The sequence below is a fragment of the Sinocyclocheilus anshuiensis genome, unplaced genomic scaffold, assembly GCF_001515605.1.
Source record: "Sinocyclocheilus anshuiensis isolate Anshui unplaced genomic scaffold, SAMN03320099.WGS_v1.1 scaffold1132, whole genome shotgun sequence".
In the NCBI taxonomy this organism is placed as follows: Eukaryota; Metazoa; Chordata; class Actinopteri; order Cypriniformes; family Cyprinidae; genus Sinocyclocheilus; species Sinocyclocheilus anshuiensis.
This window is the reverse complement of record NW_015552678.1, coordinates 339,396-356,211: the sequence shown is the minus strand read 5'-3', so window position 1 is coordinate 356,211 and position 16,816 is coordinate 339,396. Positions and strand designations below refer to the sequence as shown.

Here is a 16,816-nt window from a genome sequence, read left to right as displayed (position 1 = left end):
TACATTTACACACCTAAAGATTATATCAACCAAGAAAGTAACTGCGTCCTCTATACTTTCTCATAAATGAGTAAGCGGCATTTAAACAATTATAAACATATAATACACACTGTTTCTCAATATTTAATTACAGCTTCAGATGCATAATATTTTCATCTCCTTCAAGCAGGATACACAAAAAGCACTTTCAATTCAGACGGTTGTCATGGTAATAAACACCGTAATCAGCGACTGTTCGTGTGTCAGTGCTAAATGCGCATCTCCTATATGAAAAGCATTTTAGGGGGCCGTTGGCTTTTGGGGGCCCAAGGCGGTCGCCTACCTTTGCCTAATGGGTAAGTCCGCCCCTGGTAATCCAAAGACGGACATTGGTGAAAATGTGGACAGTGTCAAAATAACGTTGTTACATTTGGGATCTTTTTACTTTGTTGACTGTTTCATATCCCATCACGGAGACCGCAGAATGCGCCTCTTTAAATGGTTTCATGGTGCTCGTTGTTGTTTTTTAAAACACAATCGCAAAGTTTGCAATTGACATTATTGACATTTAAAATAAAATGATCCCAAACGTAGGGCTGTGATGATAAATCGATGCAGAATCGATTCGTGGATCGATTATTAGATTTTCAGAATGCATCGCGATTCCTCTGGAATCGATTCTGAGCTTAGATTTTAACAGCAGATGGCGCTCTAATCTAGTTTTTATCCGCACACTCAAATGCTTATGAAGAAGAGTGCTAAAGAGCGCTTGTGCGTTCGGCTGAGTCATGTAATTTCACCTCAGCTCAGAATGCTTTTATGACGCGAGATTAATGTAAACACGGCCCACTGTGAACACCTTTGTAATTCGCTTCAACCTTTTCTAATTTTATGAATGATTATTTTAGGTTCAAGTGTGTGTAAGGATTTGGAAACAAGCAGAGTACGGCTGTTTCTAAAGCATGCAGTGCCGTCTGCTGTTCAAAACTAAGCTCAGAATCGACTCAAGAAAGAATCTCGATGCATTCTGAAAATCTCAGAATCTATGCTGAATCATTTCTCGATTTGCGATGCATCGATTTATTTTCCCAGCCCTAATCGTTACACCCCTAATAATTACAGTATCAAAGTTGAAACAGTAATCAATTGATTCTAGATAAATGGTGGGGCTTGTGACCTTGGTAGTCACACAGAATTGTACATACAGACTAAATCAAATCTCTCCAGTGATCCGATGTAACCTTGATGTTTTCCTGGGAACACAATCAATACATCTATCAATTACAACTGGACAGCTTCAAAAGAAAAAAAAATTGCGGTTTTAAACTCCACTGTTCTCTCAAAGAAGCATCCTTGAGTTTCGAGGGGTTATAGACATGTTTCCCATCATTAGTAGTATAAAAACGCACAAGGATTCTTTTATGAGTGGATGAAATGAAGTGATATATGATCACCAAAATGCAATTGTGATATACACAAAACAACATCTACAGCTGTAGAATTTGAGTGGGTATTATTATCTCTATGAAAAAATCAATTAGTTCTGGAAAGAACAGTGAAGTCTGAAGTCCTCAAAATGGGTTCTTATTGTAAGACATGAATCCTTCTGCATAACCGAAACCTTCAAGACCATAAAGACTATGCATTGTTGAGACCTAGAAATGGCAGGAAGCACTAGGACCTTGAAAAATTGAAGGGTTTTGTTGAAAAACAAGGAAGGCTTTAAGGAAGAAGGCACCCCGAAAAGGAACTTTGAAGTATTATTCTGTGCAAAGCCAGTGCTATAAAGCAGAGAGTCCTCTGGAAGAAATCCTGCCCGAGCTGCTGTGAACTTTTATGAATATGAATAAAGTAAAATACAACTTTGAAGACTGTGTGAGTAAATGCCAATAAAGTCAATCCCAACTGTACTCAAAAGTAAAGGCAGTCATCTATATTTAAGCTCAACTGGACCATTGATCCATTTTTTTTTCAGCATATTTTAGTCTCAGCGATCTCCCATATATACTTTCAAGTCAAAAAGGCAAGATTTACTCAGTACCACTGTATAATAACTTTCATTAAGAACATCACAAATATTATTTTAAACAGATAATTAGTCAGGACATTAGAAAATTGATAACAGCTAGAATTTGACAACCTGTAAGTTGTTCCCAACCCTGAGGTACATGTAGTAGATAGAATGTTAAACTTATAAAACAGACAAAAGAGACAAAATATTATTAATGTCATGATTTTTTCAGTTCCTCTTTGAGGTGAAAAAAAATAATGAGCCATATTCATGAAACACTTTACTAATTTCTGTTTAAATCGTTCATAAATCCATTCTTTTGTAAACTGTCCCACTGATTTGAATGCAATCATTTATGCAAGAATGGTTTTACATATCATATCCACAGGAATTCATTCTGCTTGTTTCATAAATGTAGCCCAAAGCGAAATTTGTGGCAGAATCAATTTTCACGCTTTATGAATAATTATTTTTAAAAAGTCACGGTTTTAAACTTGCAGAAGCTTGCAGCTGTCACAAAAGTCCTCTTCTCATTAACGTTTGTAGCACGTATATATTAAAATAAAAATAGTAGTTGAATAGTAGTAAGTGTTTTGGTTATTAGGAAGATATTTTTGGTTTGGTGTTCATGAAGGGGCACTGATGTGACTGCAGGGCTGCAGAAGAACCTAAAAGAAGTTTGTCAGTCAAGTAAACAACAAAAACAAAATCCATTTATGTACATTTGGAAAAGAAAAGCCATTCGAGAAAGTCAGATTATGGGCTCTCTCTTATATTGCCCATAAAGTGTCTACTACACAAAATAAAATATGTCTGAGACGATCACTGCAGTTCCATTTGACAATCTCAAAATCTCAAAAATCACAGTCTCTAATGCTCTACATATAAATCAATGTTCATTCAAATGGTCCTGAGACATCGTGCATTAAAATCTTTGTGGCAGAATTTCCACATTTATAACCCCCATGAACGCTTTACAAACATTTGTTCAGTTTATGAAAACCAAGTTAGAAGAAAATTGTGCGGACATGTATAAACTTTAATCCTCATTCTGTCTCCTGCCCAAAGTAACTAAAATGGAGATTACACCACCTTTTTTTATTATGCATAACTTCATCAGCATGTCATTTCCATGTGCGATTTCTGCAATTTAGAAGACCTTCAGGAGTCAAACTTATCATTAAAATTAAAATTATTAGAATTATTTTCATACATTATATTAATATTAATTTAATAATGGACTAAATATGAACTTATCTTAATTTAAAAATTTAAAAAATAATTCAATATTCATAATATAATGAAAGTAGATTTTATTTTCTTAAATGCTGATGTGTATTGAAATGGTAAATACATTTTCTGATGCCCAACTGTGCATTCAAAACCCTGTGAATTGTATGCCCACTGACTACAGCTGCACATCTCCAGCACTGTAAGGTATTAAAAGCCAATCCATAAATCCATTTTCCAAAAGGAAAGGTCAACCTGACTGTTTATGTAGATCAAAATTTTCAGGGATGATGGAAATTCAGCTGTAATTTACTTCCCGAGTTGCCAATAAATCCTACCTTACCTTACAAAGTTGTCTGAAAGGTTAAGGCCACGTTTGCTTACTTTGCACTTCCTCAGGCTCTTAAAATAGACTCTAAATGATATTAATGGTGTACTTTGCATCCACTTTGCTGGGCTGGTAATGAGGGTGTGGGGGAGGGAGTGGATCAAAGAGATGGAGCCATGCTTCATGAATTTCTAATTAGAGCTTTAAGCCTCATCGAGTCACTCAAAGAGGTCGTGGACTAAATGAGAACGGCGCTTTCCCATACAAATCGTGCATCAGTCATTCAGAATCAACCATCATCCTCTTCTGTGAGCGACATTGTCTTCTACCGTGTTCTTGGCAAGCAATGGCTTTTCTTTAATCTGTCGGGTCACAATGAAGTGAAAGGAGTCGCGGGTGGCTCTACTCAGGCCAGTGACTTTAATATCTCTGGCTGACAGATGTGTCACAGCAGCAGATCATTTAATAATGAGTGGATTCTCAAAGCCAGAGGCTGCTGTAGTCTTACAGCCTTTGGAGAGGAAACGGCTCGTCACAAAGTTGTAATCATATGACATTAATGGTGAATTGCAGGTATGCTGAACTTTTTTTTCAATGGTAACTCTTAAAGGGATAGTTCACCTAAAAATGAAAAGTTGATGTTTATCTGCTTACCCCCGGGGCATCCAAGCCATGTAGGTGATTTTGTTTCTTCAGTAGAACACAAAAGAAGATTTTTAACTCCAGCCGTTGCAGTCTATCAGTCGTATAATGCATGGCAATGGTAACAAAATCTATGAGAGTAAAAAAAACATGCACAGACAAATCCAAATTAAACCCTGTGGCTCGTGACGACACATTGATGTCCTAAGATACGACATCATTTCATTTCATTTCATTGCGAGAAACCGAACAGTATTTATATCATATTGTACTCTACTGAAGAAACAAAGTCACCTACATCTTGGATGCCCCGGGGGTAAGCAGATAAACATCACATTTTCATTTTTGGGTGAACTATCCCTTTAAGGCTGTTATAAATTTCATCCATTAAGTTAAACTGATAACAATACTGGGGCTGGATTCACAAAATAGAACAGAACAAATTTCTTCTTAACTTTATTCTCAAGGAAATAAAAAATCAAAGAAAATAGCAGTTAAGAATATTTTGTATTCCCAAAAATATTAACACGGAATGCATTTTTGCAGTTAGAAATGTGAGACTTGTGGCAGTGGCCAAAAAAAGCAAGGTCTAGATTTATTGAATTTGTTGCGATGTTTCTAATATTAAGCATGGTAATGTCTCTATGTTACGTATGTAACCATGGTTCCCAGAGGGAACGAGACGCTGCGTTGAGTCGCTTTGGGAACGCCCTTGCGTGACCGCGTTCTGAAGCACGTGTCAAATCAGTCCAATGGAGCAGCGAGACGTCACGAGCAGGGTGACGTAAGCACCAGAAAGCTCTCATCAAACACAGCCAGGCGAGAGCGGAGCATACGCAGCGAGAGTAATTCGCAGTGATGACAATCAGCTGCTCGAAAGCTGACCGTGCATGCTCCGCTCCTAAACAAACGACACATACATCGTGTGTATCCCCCGCCGCCAGATATCGTGGGCTGGGAGGAACACAGCGTTTGTAATGCCGTTCGCTCGCCATAGACTTTTCATGATTGTTTTTTTTTAATTTTTTTTATATATGCTTGTGCGGACAGACAACAGTAAATAGACAGACACATACACAGAGCGCTACTGAAGAGCAGAAGCTGGTTTGCGCTCTGCTGGATGCGCTTTTATACTTTCTGGTGCTTACGTCACCCTGCTCGTGACGTCTCGCTGCTCCATTGGACTGATTTGACACGTGCTTCAGAACGCGGTCACGCAAGGGCGTTCCCAAAGCGACTCGACGCAGCTCGAGTTCCTGAAGGGGAACACTAAATTAGTTACATATAATACATATTAGTATATGAAAACATATGAAGTGACACTAATTATCAGTAATGTAAAGAATGACTTCTCATGATTAAACTTGACATGAAATTTTTCAAGAATTTAACATTCTTACAAACTGCTTTCTAACTAACTTCTTAAAGAAGATCTTTGTGAATCAAGCCCCTGGTTATCAGAGACTGGTAAAATCACTACTGGAACACTACAGTTCTGGTTCACTAAAATAAGTTGGCAAATTGTCTTGGTGGTTTAACCCTGACAGATGAATGACAGAAAGACTGCAATTTTACCCTTTGTGCAATAAAACAGTATCCCTGTATTGATTAGCTTTAGTCCCACTAGTAATCAAACTGTCTGTGTAAGCAGAAGTCTGGCAATATTGTAAATTGTAAAACAAGAATATGTCAAACATAATCCCTATTTGCTTTAACTGTCTGAACTGAAGAAAGAAACTTTACCAAGTCTGATATTTTATATGCAACACAGATTTCTAAATGATACTATTGAATTGCCTGAAACAATTCAATATAATAAAAGATAAATGCATCTCCCTTCACAGACTGAAAATGGATATCACTTCTGGGAAGAGATCCACTGAAACCATGTCAAAGTGAATTCAGTATATCATAAAAATATAATCTGGATTATATTTCCCTTGCCACACAGCTGTGCTTTACTTGCCATACAGCTGTGCTTAACATTCAAGATTTAACACCCTTATTTGAAATTTCTCAAGACTAAATATACCCCATGAAGCAAGAGATCACGAATGGTCAAAATGAGCATTTCTGGCACAGCACAACAAAAAACAAGAGATTACACACTGAAAACAATGACTTAATCTGAAAGAAAAATACGAATACGACAATTGCTTATCATTTAGGTAAGTGATCATGGTCACCATGATCACTTACCTAAATGATAAACAATTATTGTATTATTGTAGAGTTTTTGCACAACACAACGGAAACAAGCTGCAACACAACGCATAGGATTAATTTCGTTGTGTTGTGCTAACTTTGTTGTGTTGCAGCTTGCTTCCATTGTGTTGGGACTTGTTTCTGTTGTGTTGTGCTAATTTTGTTGCGTTGGGGCTTGCTTCCGTTGTGTTGCAGCTTGTTTCCATTGTGTTGTGCTAATCTTGTTGTGTTGTGCTAATTTCGTTGTGTTGTGGCTTGTTTCTATTGTGTTGTGGAGATTTCATTGTGTTGCTTCGTTGTGTTGTGGCTTGTTTCTATTGTGTTGTGGCTTGTTTCCATTGTGTTGTGTTGCATCTTGTTTCTGTTGTGTTGTGGCTTGTTTTTGTTGTGTTGTGACTTGTTTTCGCTGTGTTGTGCAAATTGTGTTGTGTTGCAGCTTGTTTCTGTTGTGCTAATTTTGTTGTGTTGTGGCTTGTTTCCATTGTTTTGTGGCTTGTTTCTGTTGTGTTGTGACTTACTTTCGTTGTGTTGTGCTAATTTTGTTGTGTTGTGACTTGTTTCTGTTGTGTTGCAGCTCATTTCCGTTGTGTTGTGCTATTTTCGGTGTAGTGTGGCTTGTTTCCGTTGTGTTGTGGAGATTTTGTTGTGTTGTGCATTACTGGGCCACTGTAGGAAAGCAGTGCCAGTTTTAACTTAAATTGTAAAGTTAAGTCTGATTATATTTCAGCAAAAAATACAAATATATAAATTATAAAATTATAAATTATAAAAAACAAATTAAAAAAAGATTATCACATGAATAAAAAATTAATTAATAAAAATGAACGAATTAATAAAAAAATGGTCACATGACAAAAATGTCCACCGTTTGCTAGATTAAGAGGGTGACCCAACTCTTCCCATTCTCCCCATAAGCCATTTAGCAGATGCATTTTAAGCAAATGTTTATTTGCAAATTGCAGGAAAACTTCCCTCGGAGCAATCTGAGATTAAGAGTCAAATCGTGACTCTGGCGGAAACACTCTGCTGAGAGCTGCTCACTAGATACCAGAAACTCAGTCTGTCACCAAATAATTAAAAACACCACGTAAATAACTCGAAAAACACGAGAAAGAGACCTGTCTTGCAAGATACTTCCAACAGATTAAGCAAAAATGTGTCCAACGTCACTTATCAACTTGACTCAAAGCATCACTGACACGGTCCTCTCCAGTCACTTGAGGAAAGAGAGGCGCTGCTCGATCCTAAGAGGCAGCTCTAGAGGACAGGGTGCTGTTATGCTAGCGGGCGCTAATGCGTGGCCACATAAAACAGAAGAGAGGAGAGAACGCTTGAGAGGGTTCTCAGTGTGGTCCTATCAACAGACTGAAGACTGAGAGCTCTTCACTTAGGTGTGGAAAAGGTCAGAGACCTTTAAAATGCTTGCATGTAAGAATATTCTGGAGGGGAAAACAAACACTGTAAATACTGACAAACAAAACCATCTAAATAAAATTAAATCCATAATGAATGAATGATTGGAAACACACTCATTTCCCTGATGTATTTAAATGACTAGGACTTAAAATTCAAAGTTTTTAATTTTTAATAAAGTTTTTAATAAAAAAAATAAAAAAAAAATACAGCATATGGTTTGGAATGACATGAGGATGCGTAAACAAATGACAAATGTTTCACACAAGAGAACTCTGATACCCAACACAAAAGTCACTAGGTCCATTAAAAGGCAAAATATCCCAAGGACAAAATCCTACTAAATGTTATTCTCCATTGAACCAATGTCTGAGCTTCCTAAGCAGTGTTAATGTATGTTTCTCCCACGTGCCATTTTCCTCCCTCTTGCTGCCCAGTCAAAATTGCCATATTACTATTATGATGTGATAACAATTGCATAATAGTCTAATTATACTAAAACCTTGAGGGCCGGCAGACTGGAGAAAGCTGTCATTATTTCAGAATCAACATATTTTATGTGAAATTCAATATTTTATGTAAAATTTTGGTTTCTAATTTGGTTTTGATTTTCTCACTGACAATATGCTAATACATCCAGCTAATTAATGATTTCGGGAAAAAAGTTAGGCTAAAAGTTCAAACCACAACATAAAATATTTGAATGCAGATGATATCAAGTGATAGCAATTTCACCAAACCAAAGATAAAAGAAAAGCCTGTCACAGGTTAATTCCTCTCAATAATATGTCAGTGCCACTGGCTAATAAGTTACACTAGAAAAGCTACACTATCATTTAGTTTGGAGTCAGTAAGTTTATTTTTTTAATACATTAATATATATATTTAGCAAGGACGCGTTAAACTGGTATTAAGTGAACGCAAATTTCATTTTTAATGTTACAAAAGATTTATATTTCAAATAAATGCTGTTCTTCTGAACTTTTTATTTAACAAAGAATCCTGAGAAAATAATTATCATATTTTTTGCAAAAATGTTTCTTAAGCAGCAAATTAGAATGATTTCTGAAGGATCATGTGACACTGAAGACTTAAGTAATATCAGGAATAAATTACATTTTAAAATATATTATAATAGAAAACATTTTATTTTAAATTGTAATATTATTTAACAATATTAAGGTATTTTTGATCAAATAAATATATACAGTCTTGGTGAGCATAAAAGACTTATTAAAAAAAATGATAAAATTCTTACTGAACCTAAGTTTTTAACAGCAGTGTAGGCTAGATCTAAACAAGGCCATAAAATATGCACATGATATCAAGTGCCAATAATTTCAAAACAATCACTTTTTTTCCCCTGAACAAAACAAAAACAAGGAAAACCCGCCACCACAGGGTAATGAAAAGTGAAAAATTAAAAGCGTGTGAAATGAGGAGCGTTTTGCTCAGAGCAGCATTAAATAAAAAGACTTTTAACAGGCTAACTGAATCTGGCACACCCTGGGATTCACGGGCAATAAATCAGAGAGAGATGTGCTTATTAAATAGATGGATCCGTTATGCAATATCGCATCCCGGAAAGCAAACGGTTTTGATTCAGTATTCTTGTCTGGATTGACCTTCAAACCCTTGAAGCGCACAAACAAATAATGAGAGAAGGCAGGCACTGACAAGAAAAAAAGGAGGCCGGGATAAGCCTCAGTATTGAGTTTGACTATGACAGAGACACTAATGCAAGAGGCAGCATCAACAATAACAGATTACGCATGTTTAACCTATCCTGTTCACGTCATCCAAAACTGACTAATCCACTTCAAATAAACAGCCGTGGGACACTATATGCCGTCTTGGAAGATACTTGTCAGTATGAATGAATGTAAGCAAAACCATCTCCTTAATTACACTGTTTGTATTTACTTTCATTGAGTCAGGATAAACGATGAAAAAAAAACTATGGCGCTTTATTGTAAATTACAAAATATGTCCGAGAAAAACGAGAGCCTATAAAACGCCAGAGTGAAACCATTTCAGTTCTATTTCTTTTTATAATGGCAATGAGAAATGCCGCACATCAGTCGCAACACAATGACAGGTTAACCAGTTTGGGAAACAAGGTTAAACAAGGTTAACGTCCCCCCTATTCCAGAACTGTCCTGCTGTCTAAAGCCGCTGGCACCAATTTCGTACGGGAACGACTGCACAAATATCACCCTGTCCGTAACATCATGACCGTTTGGTGGTTAATGGTTCCGATGATTCGAAATAAACCTTTTAAATCTAAACCTGCATTCATGCTGGGAGAAGTGATAAAAAAGGACCTTTTTCCTTTTAATCCATTTTGTGCATCATTAACCAGGAGGAACTTACACCTTCCCTGTGTCAGGGCAGATTTGTAGCGTAATACATCTCTTTGACTTTATCTACTGACTGTTCGGCACCCCACCGCCTGTTATGTGCGGACTGATTGCTCGCTGTGTCCATTTCCTCCGTCGCCTTCCTCTTTCAATGCAATTTGCACTCCGGTGCTTCTTCAAAACTGCTCTGAACACTGCACTACTGCCTGCAGGAAATATAACGTAATTCAATATACCGCTGCTTTTGAGTACCGTCGTGTCAAAGTGTTCCAGGTACATGTTCCATAAGTAAATACATCAAAACAAGACAAAACACAAGCTTATTTGAGTCCAATGGTCTCTATGTGGTTACATCATGCTAACTAGATAATAACCTGTCAATCTCATCCCTCCTACTTGAAGTATTTCAGTCTTTCAGCGGATGTAGGTGTGAGTTTAATTATTAGGGATGAATAATTTGGTCATTTTGTCTACTTGAGCACTTGACAGACAAATCAACAGAGTATTCAGATGTGATGGTATCCATCTGCAATTAATGGATGTCTTTATTTTTCTATGTAAACATAAGCTAGACAGACGTGTCTGACCATTGCAATTTACCCGTTGCAAAAACCCGCCCCTTTTAGTTACTGTTGCTACTGTTGTCCGACAAGCCATGGCGCTCTCACGGCACACATCATGTTCTCAAGCAGTGAAAAATACATCGCGGAGAAAAGAGGAAACGTACAACACATCAAGATACAAGACAGAGCAGGTTCATTTTCATATGAAACAATCTCAGCTTTCAAATTTTGTCACTTTTTAAGAAATTCAAACAATAAATACCGTTTAGTGGTTCGTTAATGTGTTGTGATAGATTGCGGTAGCACCTCAGTTCAAGCAGCACGTGAATCAATCATCTCTTCCTCTTTACTAGTTATAGCATGAAATAAACATGAATGAACATCAGAAGTTGTCTTGTTTCAATTCGCAGAAATCAATACACACCATTTTTTAAGTTCAAGTCCACCAACATTAATCTACTCTCCGGTCTGGTTTGCTTGTTGGACAAAAATGGCAGAATCGGTCGGTTGGTTCGATTGGTCAGTTCGCCTGTCAATCAAACTCCCAGCGAAATACCGATTGCGTCTTGCACCTTTTGCAAGAATTTAGGTTGAAATAAAATGTTAAACAAAAAAGGTCAAAATAAAAATGGTTTATTTTTGTCTAAAACAAGTCTAAAAATAATGTTAAAATTTAAAATACATTTTAAAATAAGGTCAATATATTTAAAAAACAAAAAACAAACAAAAAAAAGCATCTCTTTTTTTATTCCACTACATTGCGGTTTTTTATTATTATTTTTTTTTAGACACAAAGTCTAATAGCATCTGCATTGTGATGCTGTGAACTCTTTGGCTCCAGGCTACACGTAACCAGTTATAGTACTGATGATGCAAACTGTAGTTTGCAAAAGCAAGGTATCGTCAACAGCAGCACTGTTCAATTAAAAACGATTCGCTGTATACATACTTTTACAGAATGTTTTGTAGAAAAAAAAGTCAATTGCGTTTTGATTAGTCACCGCTGTCATTTTAGAGTACTCTTGTATTGAGGTTCATCCCACGTCATTCTCTAGCAAAGAAACACTGTCATAAGACCACTGAGTAAAGGTTGCGATTTACAAACACAAAAATGTGCTTCATTTCAAACCAGCTACCAGCTGAAAGTATCAAATACCACCAGGACCGTTTCATCATACAGACAATTAAGAGAAATGACTCACTTAAAACCGCTCGAACATGCTTTTGAACTACTGCACTTCACATAGTACATTTGCTCATTTTCAGTGGCTGTTTGAAAGCTATTGTTGTTGGCAGATTTTCTATCAGAAGCGCCACTCAGCTGAAACATGCTCATGTGGGTGTCACACAAAAATAACATTAGGAAAAGACAGACTGAGATTTCACGACAATCCTCTCCAGAACACTGCAATGACATTTTATTCTCTCACTATTGTTTTTATCTAAACACTTCTGTTGAGACGGTTCTCATAAAAAAAGAAGAAAAACACAAAAACAAACCACACAGTTTGCTGCCCACGAGTCGGTACTTTTCTACCAAGGTTCATCTAATCAAACAAGTGGTAACACTTCACATTTGTTAACATTAGATACCTACATTTTTAACAATAAACTAACAATTACAAATACTCCTAGAGAATTTAATAATCTTACTGTTAATTCCAGCATTTACTAAAACATTATTTAAATCAAATGCTGTGTCTGTTAATATTTAATGGGCCTGAGCTGACATGAACAAACAATGATCTAACATTAACAAAGATTATAAATACTGTAACAACTGTATTGCTCATTGTTAATTAATGCTAGTTAATGTATTAACTTATTAACGTTAACCAATGGGACTGCAAGAAACTGCAAACATACAGTCTAGATCAGTGTTTCCCAACCTTTCTTTAGTCACGGCACCCTTCAGCTTGATTTTTGAGTGGACTTTGCTGTTCCGATGAGCATGAACGGTATATGAGTGGAGCACTCACATGGGCCGTGAGTGACTGAGCAGAGCACACACACGCATATAGCGGGATAATACGCAGAGCGTCACACCATGTGAAAGTGAATCCTGAGCGGTGAACTAATTTTCGGCAGCCGGAATTTCAGTTCATCTCTAATTATTGACGACATCAGAAATGGATATTATATAATAGCTGCTTTTTTGAAAATTTTAGGAATTTAAAAATATTAAAAAATTATTTTTTTACACGGCACCCCTGCTCTCGACAGACGGCACCCCGGTTGGGAAACACTGGTCTAGATTATAGTGTTAAAATACCAGTTTTTATTGATACTGGCCTCAAATCAATCTAACTGATTAATCTTCACCTATATTAATGCATACAAAATATTTACTGTGCCAGAACCATAGCGACACATGAAGAATTTGAACCTTTAACCCCCTATATGTTAGGTAGGATGTTCGTCAGTCTTGATCATGAGAAATTGATTTCTTTACATCAAACACTTTTTGACCTGTTGGTTTGTGAACTGAAGTAGCAATGCAGTGAATTCAATTAGTCGAATCAGTTTGAATGTACTATATCAGCATCCGCTATATCTCACAAATAAGCCTTTTGGTGGCATGTGTCATCGATAGGAACGTGTAACACCTGTGACCTTTGAGCACAGGGTAAAACACTCACTTGTCCTGTTCTGTTGGGGGTTCCTCATCATCTGTCAGCTTGGGCTCTTCAATGTGGCTCATCAGCATGCAGCTAGAGGACAGGCAGCCAGAGAGAGTGTGTAAGGTCGTGAGGCATGTGAGCATGTTTGTGTGTGTGTGTAAAAAGAGCGAGTGCAAAGTAGAGAAATTACATTCATGTTACACATCATTTCTAAAATGTGCCACTTTTCCCTGTTCCCCAGCAGCTGTGTAATCTCTCACTCCATTTATGAATACTCTTTTGACACCCCACTGAAGTATGTATGAGGCAGGTTGTATCCATCCTGCCTGGAAATGATAAAATGCCTCAGGAGGTGAACTTAAGGGTATAGCACCATATCTTGAAGTCATGAAATATTGGTTGCTTCACAGTATCATGCACATTTCATGACCAGCATACATACAACCCAAACCTATATATACAAACAAACATACTGTTTTCTGATGTGGCATACCAAATTCATATGAATTCTATATTATAAATTCATTATTAATTATTTGTATAATTCTTATTAGTAATTAATTAATGTCATTAGATAGATATAGATAGATCGAAAAAGAGAGAGAAACATAATAATTTGTTAAATATAATTAAAATACAATACATTTTATTAGTCTTATTACAGAATAGAATTATAAACAAGCATCAACATATACAGTATATAGCAAAATTAAATTTGTAAAATAAAAAAAACCAATTTTATTAATATATAACTGCAGAATAACATTATGGATAAAAATTCTATGTTATAAATTAATTCATTTTTTGTATTCTTCTTAATTAATTAATATATAGATAGACATAAAGAGAGAGAGAAACATAACTATAAATGTAACTTTAATCATTTGTTAAATATAATTAAAATACAATTAATTTCATTAGTCATATTAGAGAATAGAATTATATACAAGCATCCACATCAAAATTTAAGTTTAAAATATTTTTAAAACAATTAAATTCATTAATATATAATTGCAGAATAACATTATATATTAAAATGTTATATTAATTAAATTTATAACCATAGAAATATATATTATTATAATTATTATGTGTGTGTGTGTGTGTGTGTAGACTACATATACATACACATGTGATATTGCATATATATACTGTGTGGGATTTTTATATCTTTTATAAATTGTTATATAATATATATAATATAATTTCATAAAAATGTACACAATTAAAATCTTAAAACAAGGAGATTTTTGACCTTCTAACTCTAGCACTCTATTGTAATTCTATTTGATCTATTTGTTTTCTTTTTATTTAAAAAGAGGCTTCTAACACTAGCGTTCCATATTCTTTTTCTATTCAATCTACTTTTATTTATTATAAAAAGACCTTCTAACACTAGCATTCCATATTCTCTTTCTATTCTATCTACGTTTTCTTTTTATTACATAAAAAACACTTTGCTACGTTTACTGTGTTAGGCTAACTGAGACTTGTCATAGCACTTGCATTTTATCGCTATTTTGTTGGTTTTGATTGCTTCTATTGTCCTCATTTGTAAGTCACTTTAGATAAAAACGTCTGCTAAATGACTGCATGTAAATGTAAATAGATATATTTAATATATATATATAATTTATATATTTAATATATAATGTGTAACAAGAAGGCAGAAAACACTGACACAGATCACAATCACTTCTCCTAATGCTAAGCATTTGTTTCATGAAATACCCTGCCATGAGAGTGTGTGCCCTTGTCCACCATTATCCAGCTCATTAGGCAGACAAAATGCCTTTATGAAGGAGAAGTGTCATCAAAAAGAGAGAATCAAACTTACTCCTTGAAGGTAGCCGTCTCAGGGTCTTCCATCATAACATCGTGCAGCGCTTCCACGCTGATGTTAATGATCCCACAGAACTTTTCCTGGATCACGCTGAAAAATGATTGCAGAAGAAAACGTTATTCAGAGAATGAACACAATGTTTCATCATTCACACTCTGAAAGCACTGTGACAGAAAGATGTTTTAAGGTGTCTTCACAAGCCTGTGAGAAGGGATGTCATGGTGGTAATTTTAGTAGTCGAAAGCAAAGAAAGTGGAATTTCACAATACTCAAGATCAGTTTAAAAAAATACTATTCAAAATGTTACTTTAGTTAAAAAGTAAACAAACTAAATCAAAACAATTATTTCTTAATTAAATTTTTTTACCACACCAAAATGGCTATTTCAACAAAGAATGTCTTTGCATGTGGGTAAATACGCATATGAGCGTTCAAAAGCAGTCACCTGTCAGTGTGACAGAGCGTGGGTACAGTTGCTACTCGACTAGCTACACTTTAGAAAGACTGCTGTTACTTTGTTTTTGTTTTTTTTTTTTTAAGTTTTCGCATCGAGTTGGTAGCAAAAGCACCTGTACTCTCGACATCCCTACCCATGGGTATTAAGATTTTCTGTCTGAAAAAAACCCCAAAAAAAACATTTTTAGCCTGGAAATAGCTTGCACTCACAAACCCTTTCTGCAAGGGAACAATCAAAAGCTTAAGAGAAATATTCAGTCTGACTGACTGTTAAAATCTGAACTACACTCAAGGGACCTGAACATTAGATTGCATATATTATCTGAAGCAGTTATTGCCAATAAATGTGAAGGTATTCATTAGATTAAACCCTTAATGCAGCTGTTCTTTAAGCTCTCTGTGACATGGTAACAGTTAGCACTTTATGAAGGACAGTCTCTCCATTTCACAGCCTTGAAGCCATATGTGTTAGGGTTATGTTTAGTTTTGTTCTGTTTTCATTGTGTTTTCAGAGATAATTCGCTGCGATCTTCCTACGTGTGATTTTCCCCTGATCGAGCTGATTAATCTCGTGCTGTTCTTAAATGGTTCAGATTTCGAAATTGAAGAAGTAAAGAAACTTCCTAAGCCTCGTCATCCAACTCCCGCGGGAATGCACCACGTCTCCCCAGCTCACCCCATGCCGAGAACCTCCACATACCACTCCAACAGCTCTTACCGCCTGCCTAACCCCAAATCCCCCGGGGTCCTCCGAAGCTCCACCGGAGCCTACTGCCCAGGAAGGGCTCCGGTTCCCGAATATAGCCCACGGAGGGCTCCTGTTTCCCAGTTAAGCCCAGGGAGGGCTCCTGGTCCTGAGTGTAGCCCGCCGGGGGCTCCTGATTCCCAGTTAAGCCCCGGAAGGGCTCCTGTTTCCCCGTTAAGCCCAGGGAGGGCTCCTGTTTCCCTGTTAAGCCCAGGGAGGGCTCCCGTTTCCCCGTTAAGCCCAGGGAGGGCTCCTGTTTCCCCGTTAAGCCCAGGGAGGGCTCCTGATCTCCCGTTATGCCCAGGGAGGGCTCCTGATCCCTAGTTAAGCACAGGGAGGGCTCCTGGGCTCCTGTTTCCCCGTTAAGCCCAGGGAGGGCTCCTGATCCCCCGTTAAGCCCAGGGAGGGCTCCTGTTTCCC

The 16,816-nt window shown here is 36.6% G+C and overlaps 1 pseudogene; it reads right to left on the bottom strand.

The window, feature by feature from the left end:
* Positions 1-13,366: 13,366 nt before the first annotated feature.
* The window catches only part of LOC107667511 (importin-11-like), a 149,330-nt pseudogene continuing 145,880 nt past the window's right edge, over positions 13,367-16,816 (bottom strand).